The sequence below is a fragment of the Talpa occidentalis genome, unplaced genomic scaffold (assembly GCF_014898055.3).
Source record: "Talpa occidentalis isolate TD23 unplaced genomic scaffold, MPIMG_talOcc4v2.1 talOcc4.6, whole genome shotgun sequence".
NCBI classification, from domain to species: domain Eukaryota; kingdom Metazoa; phylum Chordata; class Mammalia; order Eulipotyphla; family Talpidae; genus Talpa; species Talpa occidentalis.
In genome coordinates, this window is record NW_023604972.1 from 57,582,027 (window position 1) to 57,600,461 (window position 18,435).

At 36.0% G+C, this 18,435-nt stretch overlaps 1 pseudogene; it reads right to left on the reverse strand.

Annotated features, from left to right (window-relative positions):
- The window catches only part of LOC129144681 (heterogeneous nuclear ribonucleoprotein A1-like), a 61,027-nt pseudogene that overhangs the window by 17,690 nt on the left and 24,902 nt on the right, over nucleotides 1–18,435 (reverse strand).

Genomic DNA, 18,435 nt, shown 5'->3' on the forward strand with positions numbered 1-18,435 from the left:
GTAAATGTCTAACATTATAAAATTGTGTGCTACCTTTACATAATTCCTTATTTTTTTTATTCTAAAATGAATTATAAAATGTATTCCCTAGACTTATGTTGTTTACATCTTGTTAATTTCTTCAAAGATCTTTACCTTGGGAGGGAACATTTTAATTTTCCAGTTTCAACATTATTTTTGATAGGTCAGACTATAACGGAATAATAATGTGTGATCTATTTGCATTCAATAATATTACAATAGAGAATTCAAGGAAAACTAAAACATAATTTTTACTGATCATAAGAGTTTAGAAGAGACCATTAAAAGAAAGTGAAGATGAAGAAAAAAGGAAAACTAACCACATGACAGTGTTATAAGGCATCACATGCAATGCACACACACAAAATAAATAAATAAAACACTAAAAAAAAAAAAAAAAACAGGTAAATACCCCCTAATTTGTTTTTTTTTTTTTTTTTTTTTTTTTGATAGAGGCATGCTTTATTTATTTTTTGCTGGTTTGCTTGTTTGTTTTTGTTTATACATGCACTGGGTACAGTCAGAAGCGCGGGAGGGTGAGAGAATTCACCAGAGCCAGAGCGGGGAGCAGAGCAGACAGAAGGACCGAAGTACACTGCTGAGGGGAGCAGCGGGCGGCAGGAGAGGTCTGCGCGCCATGTGGGACCCTCCTCCAGTGGCCGGGAGCAGCCGGGATCGAACCGGCGCCGCAGAGGCCGCAGGCAGCTTCGCAACCCAGCGCTCAACCGCTGCGCCACCGGGGAGGCCCCCTAATTTTGTTTTTGAAGAACAGGATTACTGGCTTAGGAAAAGTTTTGATGGCAAGTGAAGACAAAGACCATGAGGACAGGTGAGATTCAACTTCTAGATATTTTAAATAGAAAATCAAGAGGGTCCTCCCTGGTGACACAAGGGGTTAAGACACTGCTCTATGAAGCTATCCATAGCCACTGCAGCAGAGTTCAATCTCCAGCCGGGGAGCAATTCACATGGCACAGCAGACCTCTCCTGACTCTCCAACTGTTTCCCTCGGTAGTGTATTTCAATCTGCCTGTTCTGTTCCCCAGTCTGTCTCTGGTGAGAGGAGTCACCACACCACAGCACACCTCCTCTCACCACACCTGTGACCTGTACCCCAGTTCTTATATGTATGAATAAATAAATCTTTAAAAAACAGAAAATAGAGAGATACTGAAAATTTTTCATTTACTGGAACATGGACTATGCTTTTTGGACTTTTTCTGAAACTTTAGCATATATCAGAATTACTTAAGAGATTATGAAATGCAGATCATATTTTTTAATCATTTCATATTGAGTGGGGATTGAGATTTGTTCTCAGTTGATACTGATGTGGGTGGCATGGGACCACACTCAATGAACCACAAGTCTTGAGTAAAACTTCCCCCTTAATAGCTCTACCTTTCAAGTAATAAAGTCAAATAACACCAAGCTTGTTTTATTAGCACACAACTTCCACTGGAAGAAATACACACAAATACTGAAAATAGGAATTTATTAATAGAAAATGCTGGAAACTACAATACTCTTCTACATATATCAGTTAATGTCTGGACAGGATTCTTAATTTCTATAGATGTTTTAAAGAAAGAATTTTAATAGGTAGTTGTAGAAATATGAAAATACTTGAGACAGCTGGAATCCAATGCCATCCTAGAGTAAGTGGAAATAGTGGTTAACAGAGTCTGTGGAGAGTGGAGCTAGGAAATGGAGATTGGCCCCTGAAGGAGTTGGAATTTCATAGAGGGATGCCACACCACCAAAGAAGCATTAAAGCTGGAAAGGGGTCCAAAGAAACGCCTCAACACATGGCTCCTTGGTGGTGTAAGGAGTTAAGCACAGCACTATGAAGTTATCCACAACCTCTGCATCCTGAGTTCAATCCCCAGGCAGCCAGAGAGCTACCCACATGGTGCAGAGACCTTTCCTACCTTGCCCGCTGCTCTTCTCAGCAGTGTATTTCAGTCAGTCTCCCTGTTCTGTTCCCCACTCTGTCTCTGATGAATCCTCTCACCCTCCTCATGTCTGTACCCCAGTTCTTGTATGCATCAATAAATAAATCTTAAAAGAAAAGAAATACCTCAACAGTTTTCTGTTCATGTAATCCACTCTGCTGTTGTTATTCTTTTTGGCTGAAACTCTAAAAACAATCAGAAGTCAATATATGAGGATAAACCCAGAGAAGGGAGTTGGTTTTATTAGATTAATTTCCATATATAAGTTCCCAGAGACTGAAGATTATAAAGGAGTCACCTGATTCTAACTCCTCTTTTGTGAAATTTAGCTCTGCTCCCTAAGTAAAGTCTTAGGGAAAAAAAAAAAAAACTGTCAAATATCAAACACTATGGAGAGGAGCAGTCTAATTTCTTTCTTTCTCATCTTTCTCATTACTCAAATATTTTTAGAGCCTCTTTATTGTGCAAAATTTCAAATACTTCTGCAACAGAAACTTAAACATAACTCATAAATGCTATTGATAACTCCATGTTTGCTCTAAATATAAGGAGATAAGTGATTGTCCAATTCAAGCATAGAAGAATGATTTGCTCTTTTTGTGTTAATGTCTAAGGCCCTGAGGCTGTTGTATAAATATCAAGAATACAATAAGAATTTAATCACCCCACCATCAAAATAAGGTAACTTTTAGAATTGTTTTAAATACCCTAAGGTGGGATGATATGGTAAATACCAGCACTGCTTTATAATTCTCAGTCACAAACAAGAGATTACCTTTATTGTCTCAATTATTGTAGGATCTCTTCCTGTAATCTCTCCAGAATTTCTGAAGCAAGAACAGAGACAGAATGTATTTCCTGGCGATAGCAGTAAGACAATGTTTGGCATTCAAGATGATAGAAATATCCCAAATGCCATCTTAGTTTTAAATCCTCTGTCTTCCCTATTTACATCCTAAATATAAGGCAATGTAAGTCTTTCAACAAAAAAGGCCACCTATTTAACTCACTTTTCATTTCTATTCACGTAGCTGTTTTATGAAACTGTTTTTTCTTAATCTCTGTCTGCTTGTTAAGATAAGTAAAGTTTCATATCAAATACTTGTCTTACCATGAATCCTTCCTTGATTCTTCCAGCATAAAACTTGAATACCCGGAGCACAAGGTGTGATTTACAAGCCGTTTTTATCCTACTTTACAGTGTAGTTAAAAATAGCTAAACATTTTATGCCCTCAATTGGAAATTATACTCTATCATCCATTACAGTGATCAATAGAGAAATATTTGCATGGACATTGAACATAGAATATCTGAATAGCTGTGTGTGTTCCTAAAAGTTAATTTATAATCAGGTTATCTCTCTCTCATCTCATCTGTAAAATGATCACTTTCTAACTTACCTTAAGGTAATGTAGTGAAGTTCAAATGAATTAATGATAATGTAAATTAGCAAACAGCAGGGTAGACAATAAATATTAATTCAATTACTTTTTATTTTTAGTGATTTTTGTATGATTTGAAACTAGAAAGTTTATAATTAATTGAATGAAATTAGAAGTTAACAGAAAACTACATTTGGAATTTAAAATAATTATCCTGATTGCATACAAGATAAAAGAGAGATAGAAAGGTAAATATATGTGAGGTACTGAGGTGCAAATGAAAATGAGGGATGGGAAAGAGATAAAGTCAGAATTCTAATTAGTATACTAAATGAATGTTGGGCCTCCCCGGTGGCGCGGCAGTTGAGCGCTGGGTTGCGAAGCTGCCCTCAGCCTCTGCAGCACCGGTTTGATCCCCGGCCCCGGGTGAGGGTCCCACATGGCATGCAGACCTCTCCTGCTGCCTGCTGCTCCCCTCAGCAGTGTACTTCGTCAGTCTGCCTGTTCAGCTCTCTGCTCTGGCTCTGGTGAATTCTCTCACCCTCCCACGCTTCTGACTGTACCCAGTGCTTGTATAAATAAATAAATCTTAAAAAAAATTTAAAAAAAGAAATGGAGAATTACCTTAAAAAAATAAATCAATGTCATAAAATAAAATAAATTCATCTTCCCATAGTTTGCCACATTGTATTCTTACTGCATAGATTACTTTTATTGTGTTATATATATTGAGGTAATGTTGCTTTACATCACAATATGTCTTAGGGGTACAGGTTTGCACCTCTACAATAGTTTGTTATTTCACCACATCTACCACTAACAACCTAGTAAGCCTCCATTAGATTCCCACTCACCTGTGTTGACACCTCACCAGCTCCCTCTCTTGGTAGTTAAAGTCATAGGCCAATGTGCTTCTCCCCCTCCTGTTTCCCTCTCTCTTCCTCTCCTCTTACCCTCTTCTCCTGGATGCTGCAAATCTATGGTCAGCTTTCTAGATTTGTCTTTGACTGACCTTTTATTTGATTTAACTATATTCCCCATATAAGTGAAACCATCTGGTATTTATTTTTCTCCTTCTGAATTATTTCTCTTAGTATAATCTCTTCCAGCTACATCCATGTTGCCAGGATGGTATAAGTTTATCATTAAGGTATAAGTTTATCATTTTTGATTCCATGGTATTTATATATACCACATCTTCTTGATCCATTCATCTTTGGGGGCAGAAGGGGTATTTAGGTGGTTTCTGCATGTTGGCTATTGTAAATAGTGTTGCAATAAACATGGGAGTGCATGTTTCCTTTCTAGTTAGTGTTTTTGTGCTATTTGGGTAGATATATAAGAGTAGAATTGCTGGGTCCTATGGTAGATCCATTTTTAGTGTTCCCATAGGGACTGGACCATTCTACATTCCCAATAGTGTGCCAGGGTTCTTTTTTCTCCAAGCCATCACCAGCACTTAATGTTTTTGTTTATTTTTTTATTTTTTTAAATAAAAAAAAAATAATATTTATACAAGAACCAGGGTACAGGCCAGATGTGTAGGAGGGTGAGAGGATTCACCAGAGACAGAGCGGGGGATAGAACCGGTAGAATGACCAAAATACACTGCTGAGGAGAGCAGCAGGGGAGACCAGAGAGGTCTGCTGTGCCATGTGGGTTGTTCCCCGGCCAGCGGAGATTGAGCAAGCGCTGCAGAGGCTGCGGACAGCTTCAAAGCGCTTCACTCAACTGCCTGCACCACGAGGGAGGCCCCTGTTTATTTTTTAATACAAGCCATCTCACAGTTCTGTAGTGGTATTTCATTGTGCTTTTGATCTGCATTTCCCTGACAATAAGTAATGTTGAACACTTTTTTTTTTATGTGTCTTTTAGCCATCTGCTTCTCTTCTTTAGATAAGTGACTATTTAGTTCTTCTGTCATTTTTTTTTATTGTGTTGTTTGTTTTCTTGATGTTGGTTGTATACAGTCTTTGTAGATCTTTTATATCAGTTCCTTGTCAGATGCATGATGTAGAAATAATTTCTCCCATTGTGTAGGTTGTCTCTTCATTTTGGTTATTGTCTCTTTTGCTGTACAGAAGTTTTTTAGTTTGATGTAGACTCAGTAGTTTATATTTGTCTTTGTTTACCTTGCTACTGGAGATGACACTTCAAAGATATTTCTGAAAGATATTTTTTTTTTTTATGTAACAGAGTTTTTCCTCTGTTTTCTTCTATACATCATAGATCATTAAGTTTCCTTTCATTATGTAGAAACATTTTAGTTTATTGTTGTCCCAATTATTTGTTTTCTCTTGTTTTCTTTGCTGGGGCTTACTGCTGGGGCTGAATCTCTAAAGTTAAAGTCATGGAGTGTTTTCCCTTTGTTTTTTTTTTTTCTATGAATTTTATGGTTTCAGGTCTTATATCCAAGTCTTTTCTCCATTTTGAGTTGATATTTTAAGATTTATTTATTTATGCATACAAGAACTGGGGTGCAGGCCAGAAGTGTGGAGCATGAGAGGATTCACCAGAGACGGTGGGGAACAGAACAGGCAGAATAACTGAAATAAACTGCTGAGGGGAGCATGGGCAAGTCAGGAGAGGTCTGTTGTGTCATGTGGGTATATGTGCTGGCCGGGATTGAACTTGTGTTGCAGTGGCTGGGGATAGCTTCATAGTTTGTGTCTTAGCCCCTTGCACCACCAGGGGCATGAAACATGAGGTAGTGGTTCAGTTGCATTCTTTTAGGTGTATCTGTCCAGTTTTCCCAATATTCCCTATATTATTTATGAGGTCTTCCTTTCTCTAGTCCAGTGTATATTCTTGGCTCCTTTGTCATAAACAGTACACATAGGTGAAGACATGTTGCTGGGGACTCAATTCTATTCCCTTGGTATTTGTCTGTTTTTTTTTTTTTTATTCATGTGTATAAGAACCAGGTTATAGGCCAGATGTGCAGGAGGGAGAGAGGACTCACCAGAGACACAGCAGGGAACAGAATAGGCAGACTGAGTGAAATACACTGTTGAGGGGAGAAGTGGGCAAGACAGGAGAGGTCTGTTGTACCATATGTGGGTTAGCAACCTGGCTAAGGATTGAACTCAGACTGTAGAGGTAATAGCATGATAGTGCTGAGACAGCCCTTATGCCACCAGGGAAGCCCCCAAATGTATATATATTTTAAATGCTGGTTGGATTCTTTTTGCTAAGATTTTATTGAGGATTTCTACTTCTGTGTTAATTTGGGAGACTCTTCCATAGTTTTCTTCCCCCTCCCTTTTTTTGTATTATCTTTTTTTGTTTTGGAATTAGAATAACGTTGGTTTCATAAATGTGAAACCTATTAGGTCCATGTGGTCTAAGTCTTTGATTAAAGTAATTATGCCCTTATTCTATGTCTGTTGATTTTCCCATTGGTGAGAGTGGAGTGTTGCATCTCCCATAATAAAGGTGTTTTATCTCCCATAATAAATGTGTTTTCTGCAACATTTGTTTTTAGAGTTGACAATAATTGACTACTATATTTTGGTACTCTTTGTTGAGAATACATTAGCAAGTTTCATGTCTTCCTGATTTATTGTTTCTTAAATCATTATATGGGCACCATATAATGATTGTATCTTCCTACCTCTTTTTAACAGTAAATCTAATTCATTGATATAAATATAGTTGACTCTACTTTCTTTGGTTTCCCATTTGTTGGTAGGGTTGTTTTCTAAGCCTTTACTTTGATCTATATTTGTAATTAAGGTACTTTTCCTGGAGACAGCAGAATATTACATTCTGTTTCCTTTTCTGACCACACACTCTGAGTCCTTTTATTAGTGAATTTAGTCCACTTACATTTAGAGTGATTTTTTTAAAGATTTATTTATGCATACAAGAACTGGGGTATAGGCCAGAGGTGTGGTGGGTGAGAGGATTCACCAGAGACAAATTGGGGAACAGAACAGGCAGGCTGACTGAAATACACTGCTGAGGAACAGTGGGAAAGACAGGAGATCTGCTGTACCATGTGGGTAGATCCCTGCCTGGCAATCAAACTTATGCTGTAGAGGCTGTGGATAGCTTCATAGTGCTGGGCTCAACCCTTTGGCCACCAGGGAGGCTCTAGAGTGATTATTGGTATATGGATTTGTTGTTGCCCATTTTGTCCTTTCTTTTTTTTTTATTCTATCTATTTATTTGGTCCATTATTTGTGGTTGTTCCTCTCTTTGGCTTAAATACTAGATTATTTTTATTATATCTTGGAGGGGGGTTAGTGTTTGCAAACTCCTTCGGATTCTGTTTATCTGACACAGACTTTTCTTCTTTCTCATGTCTGAATCAAAGCTTAGTAGGATCATGGATTACATTTGGCATTTATGTCTTAAATTTTTCTTTTTTTTAAGATTTATTTATTTATTTATCTATTTATACAAGCACTGGGTACAGTCAGAAGTGTGGGAGGGTGAGAAAATTCACCAGAGTCAGAGCAGGGAGCAGAGTAGGCAGAAGGACCGAAGCACACTGCTGAGGGGAGCAGCGGGTGGCAGGAGAGGTCTGTGTGCCATGTGGGACCCTCCTCCAGTGGCTGGGGAGCAGCCAGGGATCGAACCAGCGCTGCAGAGGCTGCAGACAGCTTCGCAACCCAGCGCTCAACTGCTGCACCACCGGGAAGGCCCTGTCTTAAATTTTTCAATCACAACATTTCATTCTGCATTTACCTGAACAGTTTCCTCAGAGAAGTCTGATGTTAAACTGATTGGAGTTCCTATATAGATTATTTGCTTCTTCCCAATCACCTACTTCTGTATTCTTTACTTGTGTTGATCTTGACAGTATCAGTACTATATGTCTTGATGTAGATCTCATTTTGTTTAGGTACCTGGTATTGTTTCAGATTTATGGATATGTTTATTTATTTCCTTTTCCAGGTTCAGGAAATTGTCCTCATTTAAAAATAATTTGTCTGTTTCTTTCTCACTCTCTTCACCTGGTAGAATAACCATTATTCTTATACTACTTTTCTTTGAGAAGTTGGATAGTTCTTGATGTGTTTCTTCACTTTTTTTTTTTCTTTTTCTACCTTAATTCTTGGAGTATTTGCATTTTAAAATTCATTGATTTACTCTTCTATTTGATTAATTCTACTTCCATAGCTATCTATATCATTTTCAGACCCTCTTTTTATCTTTCTACATCTGCATCTCCATTATTTTCTTGTTTAGACAGTCATTTTTCATCTTCTGTTCATTGATTTTGTTTCTCATGTTATTCATTTTTCAGAATTTTCTTGTATATCTTTGATCTGCTTTTCTGTGTTTTTGATATTTATTTATTATGGAAAATTTGAATACCATATGCTATAGGAAGAAAAGATCTTTCATGTCTTTCTGTCATTTAATGTTCCCCTGAGAACTCATGCGGCTATTTGTTGTGTTTTTCCATCTCCCCATTATTTGCTATCAAGGTCATGCTGTGGTGGGTGTGATTACCATTGTGAATGACTCCTCTCCCTACAGTGGAGTCCTTACCAGTCATTCTGGGCATTGCTAGTTTTAGCAGTTCCATGGGGCCTTGACTGAGTATTTGTGCCAATTCCTGTGCATTGGGCCTGGGGTAAGAGTCCTTACTGGTCAAGCTGCGAACACTGGTGTCTGTCAGAATCTTGGTGCCGTGGGGGCTCTAAAACACACATTTGAGCAATTACAGCTATAAGGACAGATATTAAATTGGGATTTCTAAGCACACTTCAAATTTTTTTCAAGATTTATTTATTTATTTATACCAGAACGGGGTACAGGCCAGATCCATGGGAGGGTGAGAGGACTCACCAGAGACAGAGAGGGGAACAGAACAGGCAGACTGATGAGATACACTGCCGAGGGGAGCAGTGGGTGAGACAGGAGATGTCTGCAGCACCATGTGGGACCCTCGCCGGCTGACCAGGATCGAACCAGCACTGCAGAGACTGTGGACAGCTTCACAGCACTGCACTCAACCACCTGCGCCGCCAGGGGAGGCCCGCACACTTTAAATTTTGGAAGCTATTTATATAGTGAAATTACTTCATTTTCTTTGTTGTCAAGTATAGAAAGGTCTGCCTCACTTCAAGTTTAAACAAAATGGAATTTTTTTTCCTAATAATTATGGCTTCATATTTTATGAGCATTTCTTCATGTTAAGTGTATTGCTAAAATGGAATAAGAATGTAATACACATTGGGCCTCCCTGGTGGTGCAAGGGGTTAAGACACAACCTATGGGGCCTCCCCGGTGGCGAAGCAGTTGAGCACTGGGTTGTGAAGCTGCCCGCAGCCTCTGCAGCACTGGTTCGATCCCTGGCTGCTCCCGGCCACCGGAGGAGAGTCCCACATGGCGCGCAGACCTCTCCTGCCGCCCGTTGCTCCCCTCAGCAGTGTACTTCGGTCCTTCTGCCTGCTCTGTTCTCTGCTCTGGCTCTGGTGAATTCTCTAACCCTCCCACACTTCTGACTGTACCCAGTGCTTGTATAAATAAATAAATAAATAAATCTTAAAAAAAAAAAAAAAGACACAACCTATGAAGCTTTCCGCAGCCACTGCAGCATAAGTTCGATTCCCGGCCAGGATGCTGCCCACATGGAGCAGAGCAGACCTCTCCTGACTGGCTCCCTGCTCCCCTTAGCAGTGTACTTCAGCCAATCTACCTGTTCTGTCCCCACTCTGTCTCTGGTGAGTCCTCTCACCCCCCACATCTTTGGCCTGTACTCCAGTTCTTTTATGCATAAATACATCTTTTAAAAGAATATAATACATATTGCCAATGAAAAAATCAAGGCTTAAATTGTAAAATACTATTTTTCATGGTTATGGATCTGTAGATATCTAGGACAATTGTAGAATTAAGGACTGCATAAGAATACCTGTAGCATTAAAATCTTATTTTAAAAATAGCATGAATGCTTCTCATGTTCTAAACAATTTATTCATTTTTACTCCTTTAATCAAAAGAAATCATTCCACACATTCTATATTGAACATATATTTTAGGGAAGATATAACTCACAATCTCTTCAAAATATTGGTAGAGTCTATAATGCAAAAAAAAGAGAAAGACATTCTAAATATCAGAGAAGGTAACTAACAGTATTTGAACAAAGATAACCAAGTACAAAAATCAGGCAGGGTAGAGTTTGATTTGGGACTCGGTAGTATGAAGGAGATAATGTAGAATCTTGTCAAGTAGATTCTGGACAGTATTCACTGTTATTTTATACTAGTCAGGAGTTCTTAAAGGAATCTGGGATATATATCTAAATATTTCTAAAGGAATCCAGGAGAAATTATCTATATCTATCTATCTATCTATCTATCTATCTATCTATCTATCTATCTATCTATCTATGTGAATACCACTAAGAGAGAATTTCATCTGACATCACAGTGTCAAAGGAACTTATAGATCAGGGCCAGAAAAACAATGTAATTGTCTTAGAATTCTACTTTTCTATGATGTAATTATTAATTGATGCTCTGGGCCTGAGGTGCACAGCTTTACTTTAGAATGTTTTTATATAATCCTATGAATGCCATGTAAAGAGTTATTTATAATTTGTTTATTGTTTTCCTACATATAATAACTTTTGATCAGTGAAAATCCAAAATCCTCACAAATGATAAATTATATTACAAATATTGTTCCTTATTTTTAATTATTTTTTTTTTACCAACACTGCTAACATTTTCTTCATTTCTGATACTAGCCCAAACTTGGGAAAAGATATGCATCACTTGAGATAATTATAAGCAAAGAATCCCCATGACTTTGCACAACAGATCCCCAGATATGGACATTGTCATAACTTACAGTATTTGAGTTTGACATGACAGCTACCAGGTGTTATAGACTTACTTGTTTTTAAAGGAAAATAAAAAAAAACAATGTGTAAACACCTTCACTAATGAAGCAGAACAGATTGTGCCAGCATAAAATACCTAATATGCTTTTTAACAAAGTAAATTTGTGTTGTTTTTACTAAGGACCAAGCAGCCTATTTTAGTACACATGCATTATAATGTTCTCAAACTATCGTTCTAAAAAATTACTCTCACAAACATAAGGTACTTAAGAAACAGTGTCGATTCTTTCCAAGCCTGTGAGAATAAGCAGACATTGTTTGACCGATTGAGATGGTCATCTCAAAGGTTCACCTCTTTCTTAATTAGCAACTTCTGAAATGATCAGCATTCCCCTTCTTTACAGGTTAATTGATTTTTAAATTCAGTTTTAAAATCTATACTTGAATATATATAAAGGCATCACCTTAATTTTCAAGGAATTTTTCTTTTGTGTTTGCAAAGGAAAATTTGTAAAGGAAAATTAATTAACTTTTTATTGGTTTAACAAATCACACCTTGTACATGCATTAATTAGAATAGAGAATAGAATAGAGGTAACCTCTTTCACTATTTTTCAGTATGTAACCTTTCTTCAAAATTTACTCCATTTCTTGTTTTCCCACATGAGTAAATGGTGCCATTTTTCAATAATTTATTGTGGCAAAATCCTTGGAATTCTGGAAATTTTTGTTTGATCATAGAAGTTTAAAAATTGCCTACCCTCAGAAGGCCTCATTAAAATGAGAATGAATTTTTTAAAAAAGGTATAATGCAAAAAGAATAAGTGGGATATTTACATCTCAACATACTTAAAAGTTAATTTTAAAAGACTAGCAATTTATTTTGAGGAACAAGAGTAAAGATGCAGGCAGTTTAATAATGTTCCTTAATATTAAAGAGGAGTGATGATCATTAATATTGGCCCATTTAATATACAAATTTGTAAAGGAGAAAGATCTACCATAAGAACAATGATAAATTTTATTCATCTTTAGACATTAACCAATTTTCAGAGGTCAGTGATGATTCCTAGCAATGATAATGATATTCAGATTTACTCATAGTGAGTGGATGTGGGAATAATAAAATGATTGGGTTCTTCAAGTGTACTGAATTGAGTCACTTACATGGTATATCTGGTGTATGATTACTAATGATGAAACCAAAAGTTAGAGGGTTAAGAAATATACCCAAATCCATATAATAAATGATAAAATCAGGGCCTCCATGGTGGCGCAGCGGTTGAGTGCTGGTTTGCAAAGCTGCCCGCAGCCTCTGCAACGCCAGTTCAATCCCCGGCCGCCAGCGAGGGTCCCACATGGCTCGCAGACCTCTCCTGCCGCGCCTGCTGCTCCCCTCAGTAGTGTATTTTGTCGGTCTGCCTGTTGTGCTCCCCACTCTGGCTCTGACGAATTCTGTCACCCTCCTGTGCTTCTGACTGTACCCATTGCTTTGTATAAATAAATAAATAAATCTTAATAAATAAATAAATAAATAAATAAATGATAAAATCAGAAATTTATTCCTGGCCATTTGATCTATAGACTGCAATTTGTTGAAGCAATTGGAAATAGAGAACAAAAACCACAAGAAAGAAAAAAAAAAAAGATTTTTTGCAGTCTGGATCATTCTCTAAAATCTAAGAATAGAAATACCACATGAGCCAGCAATCCTAACTCTGAAGAACATGAAACTATAAGCTTTAAAAATTGTATGCTACACAATATTTGCATGACAGTATTAGAATAGGTAAGATAGAAACAGTGATAGATGATTAGAGATATTACATAATATGAATATGGGATCATATTCAGCTCTAAGGAAAAAGGAAATTCATGAAGGAAAGAAATTTGAGGATATTACATGAAGTAAAGTTAGCCAGAAAGATAAAGGCAGCTATTGGATGATTTCACAAATATATGGAAAGATAAGGAAAATCTTTGAACTAACAAGCAAAATAAAAATAAACTAGTTGACACTGATAACCAAACTGAGGTTTTAAGATGTTAAGAGTGTGGAGGGTGGACAAAAGGGTGGACAGGATACAAATGATAAGGTGGTGCTTTGTTTTTGGCTTTTTTTTTTTTTTATCTTCAAACAATAGAGAAAAAAAGTTTTTTTTTTATTTTCAAAGATATTATGATAACTTCCTTGGCAGAATTTCTTATTGCAATATTATTTATTTCTCTGAGCACACGATTCTTGTAAACTCCCATGAAGAAAACCTGTGTGGCTATTCAGATCTCTTGAGATAATATATAAAAACTATCTTAAGGGAAAGAAAATAAAAATATCCAATTTAAGTATCATGAACATTTTTCAAGCTCACTATTTAGTAATAATTAAATTATAGCACAGAATAAGCCTACATAACAAATTAGAGAGGAAGCAGTGTTTTTAAATATAATTAACATCAATTTTAGGTATAAATAAGAGAATCAAGTTATCCCAAATATAGAGATGTACTGAATGGATACTGTCACAGAGTTTGAGCATACATGTCCATTTTTATTTACTTATTCAACTATTTCTCCAACTTCCTGGTCTCTGTCAAACACTAATTCATCTTGTGTCTTTTGGTTTCTTTCCCTAGTTTATTTCATTTTCATAATACCTTCAAGTTCCATCCATGTTGTCATGATGACAAGAGTCCATCATTTTTAAAGGCTGAATAACCCATTGTTTTATGCACTACAATTTCTTTATTCATTTATCCATTGATAAAAGCTTAGTTTATTTTGATTTCTTTGCTATTGTGAATGGAGTGAAGCTGTAAGAAAAAGTGGAGCCTCCCTGGTGGCACAAGGGGTTAAGCACAGCACTATGAAGTAATCCACAGCTTCTGCAATACAAGTTTGATCCCTGGCGGGCCAGGAAGCAACGTACATGGCACAGCAGACCTCTCCTGTCTCACCAGCTGCTCCCCTCAGCAGTGTATTTTAGTCAGTCTGCCTGTTCTGTTCCCCACTCTGTGTCTGGTGAATCCTCTCATTCCTGGCATCTCTGGCCTGTACCCCAGCTCTTGTGTGCATAAATAAATATTTTTTTAAGAAAAACAGTGGTGTGCATCTTTTATTGTTAGTAATTTTGTTTTTCTCTGAAAAAACCCAAATATGGAATTCCTCAATCACAGAATTTTTTGAAGAGCCCCATGCTGTTTTGCATAGTGACTGAACCAAATTATATTCCCATTAACAGTGCACAAGTTTACTCTTTTCTCCACATCATTGTCAGCACTTGTTATTTCTTGTCACTTTGATAATAGCAATTCTTACAGGTATGTGATATATCATTGTGATTTTGATTATTAATTCCCTGATAATAGTAATATTAAATATTGTATGTCTTCTTTGGAAAAATGTCAATTCAGATTCTTTACCCATTTTTTAAATTGGATTGCTTATTTATTTGCTGTTGTGGAATATGAATTCTTTATATTTTTTGGACATTAACACCTTATCAGATGAGTGATTTGTAATTTTATTTTCATTCAGCAGGTTACCTTCATATTTAGTTTATGAATCCCTTTGTTGTGAAGAAGTTTCATAGTTTCAATTAGTCACATTTGATTATTTTTCACTTGTTTTTGCTTTTAGTGTAAATTAAAAAAAAAAAATCAGTCCCAAGGTCAGCGTCAAGGAAATTGCCACCTTTTTTTCTTCTGGGAGTTTTATGGTTTTAGGTCTTTGAATTATTTTTTGTGTGCTATACAAAATACTGGCTTAGTTTCATTCTTTTGCATGTGGCTGTCCAGTTTGCCCAGTATCAATTACTAAATATATATTGTTCTTTCCTCATTGTATATCCCTGCTGACTATGTTCACCACACTGAATGTAAATATATGTCTTCTGTGGTAAAATTCAGCTTTTGATTTCTGCCATACCTACAACATGGACTAGTTTTCATAATAAAGCAGTGTATTTTATTCACCCATGTGTGTGCTCATATATGTACATATGCTGGTGAACACACGCATGCACACACAAAAATATGTAATTGAAAAATACATTTATTAACCTCTACTGTCTCGTTGTATAAAATAATTCCTAGTTGTATCAATTAATTAGTTTCAATTGAAGTACATTGTATTTCAATACAAAAAACTTGTTAATTTGTTGCATAATATTTTTATTTATGCAAATTAATATTTTAAGCTAAAAAGGCACATGCTTAACAAAGTGACTTTGCCAGTCTAATTAGCTTTGCTTTGTTTAGACCAGTGGTAGTATATTATTTGGAAGGATGCTTAAAATGCTACTGTGAAAAGTTAGAACGGGAGAGCAAGTTGCAGAGGTTGGAACAGACATAAACATAGCTTGCAATTTAACTTCTGAATCTCTGTTTTCCTCTGAACATCACTTATTTCCTAGCACAGATGACTGTGAGCCTCTTTTCTCAAGGTTCTGTACCTACTTTATAAAATAGCTATCACCGTGACAACAAACACACTTAAAATACTCCCTGCATTCATAACATTTCATTTTTTCTTATAATATTCCTAAGCAGGAGGGAAAGCTTGAGTTTTTTTCTTGATTGATGATTTCAAGCTCTCCCTTTTTCAGAATTTCATGCCAGACAGGGGTATTTCTTTTTAGGGTATATGTCAAATGCTAGATTTATAAATAAACATAAAAATGTCAAAACTTAAAGGTGTTGTTTCACACATTTCTAGCTATTTTAAAATTAGAACTGCTGACTTTCTGAAGAATAGACATTATTTAATAGGTTATTTGTGTAAAATTTCAAGGTAATAACGCTTGCTTCATTCTATGCCATGACTTTCAAGAGAACATTTTGATTTGTGAATTATGTCATACACATTGCTTCATAAAGTGCATGCAAATATTAAAAGATCAATGTTACAAATTTAATACATATAAAAGTGTTCATAGTGATATTTTACACAAGATATTATTATCTAAAATAATATTATAATTGGATAATCACATTTAAAATCTACTTCATAAAGCTATCAGTTCTTAGGAAAATACTTGAAATTCTATTCTCTTCATGCTTCTTCTGAAACTACAAAACCAGTTTTAAAAGTTATTTTCAATGAAAAAAATGTAAGATAATTCTTGAAATAACTTTCTGGTATCATTGTTAAAGAAAACCAGTTTAAAGATGTTTTTAATTCAAAAATGAATTTATCTTCATGTGCTTACAATTCTGAGATATGTTTATTGTATAGAACAGAAAAACCATCCATAATTTGGGCAATTTTTATCTATCATTGTTTTAAAATAAACATCTAGAAAAAATAATATGGGAGAATTGATCATATATAATAGATATATCCTTATGTATCTATTATCATATATGTAGATACATACATATGTATAATTGATTGTATACATAAAACTCTTCCCACATTATTAGGTTATTGCTAAAGATTAGTTTAGGAAATACAAGATAGAAATTATATACTGAAGGAATATTACTATATGATAAAATAATAGCTGAATTTGCCAGTGAAAAACATTTATTTTGCTGATATAAAAGTAAGTTTTACAGGGCCTCCCCAGTGGTTCAGTGGTTGAGCACTGGGTTGTGAGGCTGCCTGCCTGCAGCCTCTGCAGTGCTGGTTCCATCCCCTGCCTCTGGTGAGGGTCCCACATGGCGCAACAGACCTCTCCACCCATGCCTGCTGCTCCCCTCAGCAGTGTACTTAGTCAGTCTGCCTATTCTGTTCTCCTCTCTGGCTCTGGTGAATTCTCTCACCTTCCCATGCTACTGACTGTGGCCAGTGTTTATATAATTAATTAAAAAAAGTAAGTTTTACAATGTAAAAATACTGAAAGACTGGTAAAGAAAAGAAGGTAAAAACTAAAATCCAAACATGATAATTATTTTAAAATTTTATTTATTAGCATATTTAAGTGTTTTTTTTTTAAATATTCTTCATCTTAGGAAAATCACCTAGTTGTTCTAGGTGCACAACAAATTAAATCCATAATATAGAGATTTCCCTATAACCCCCTGCTCCAACAAATGCACAGTCTCCCCATTATCAACATCTCCCCTGGAAAAAAATATTTTATACTCAAAGCTACCATCTATATTTAATGCTGAAGTATTTAATGCTTGAGATTTCACACACAATTCTGATTCTTATATGATTATAAAATTTTTGGAAGTTGTTATCATAGAACATGCTTTCTCATGCTCCAAAACAAATTTTAAAATGATACACATATTCTACATATACTCAAAAAATTTATTGAACATTTTCAAATATTAAAATGTTATTTATAATATATATTTTATTTCTTTTTTTTTTTAATCTTAAATTTTATTTTTATATTCCCCCATACAATTGCAAACGCCCCATTCTGACCCCAATCCTTCCCCTCCCGCCCCCCACCCCCAAAAAAGTGTCTCTGGTTCATAGTTTTTTGTTGATTTTGATTTTCACTTTCTTATATTCATTTTCCTGGTCCCTTATTTAAGTTTTCTAGATTCCTGCTATGAGTGAAACCATCCGGTATTTTTCTTTTTCTTTTTGGCTTATTTCGCTGAGCATGATCCCTTCCAGCGCCATCCATGTTGCTGCAAATTGCATGTGTTTATCTTTTTTGAATGCTGAGTAATATTCCATGGTATATATGTACCACATCTTCTTGATCCAGTCATCTACTTTTGGGCATTTGGGTTGTTTCCAAAGCTTAGCTATTGTAAACAGTGCTGCTATAAACATAGGGGTGCAGGTGCTCTTTGGAATTGATGTTTCTGTGTCCTTTGGGTAAATACCTAGGAGTGGAATTGCTGGATCATATGGAAGCTCTATGTTTAGTAGGTCCAGAAATCTCCACACAGCTCTCCATAGTGGTTGGACCAGTTTGCACTCCCACCAACAGTGCAGAAGAGTTCCTTTTTCTCCACATCCTCGCCAACATTTGTTGTTGCTAGTTTTTTTAATATGTGCCATTCTCACTGGTGTGAGATGGTATCTCATGGTAGTTTTGATTTGCATTTCCCTGATTGCAAGTGATGTTGAACATTTTTTCATATGTCTGTTGGCCATTTGCATTTCCTCTTCAGAGAAGTTTCTTTTTAGCTCTTCTGCCCGTTTTTAGACTGGATTATTTTCTTTGTTGTTGCTGAGTCTCATCAGCTCTTTGCAGATTTTTGTGATCAGTCCTTTATCATTAGTGTTGGGTGCAAAAATGTTCTCCCAGTTGGTGGGGTTTCTCTTTGTTTTTGTTATTGTCTCTTTTGCTGTGCAGAA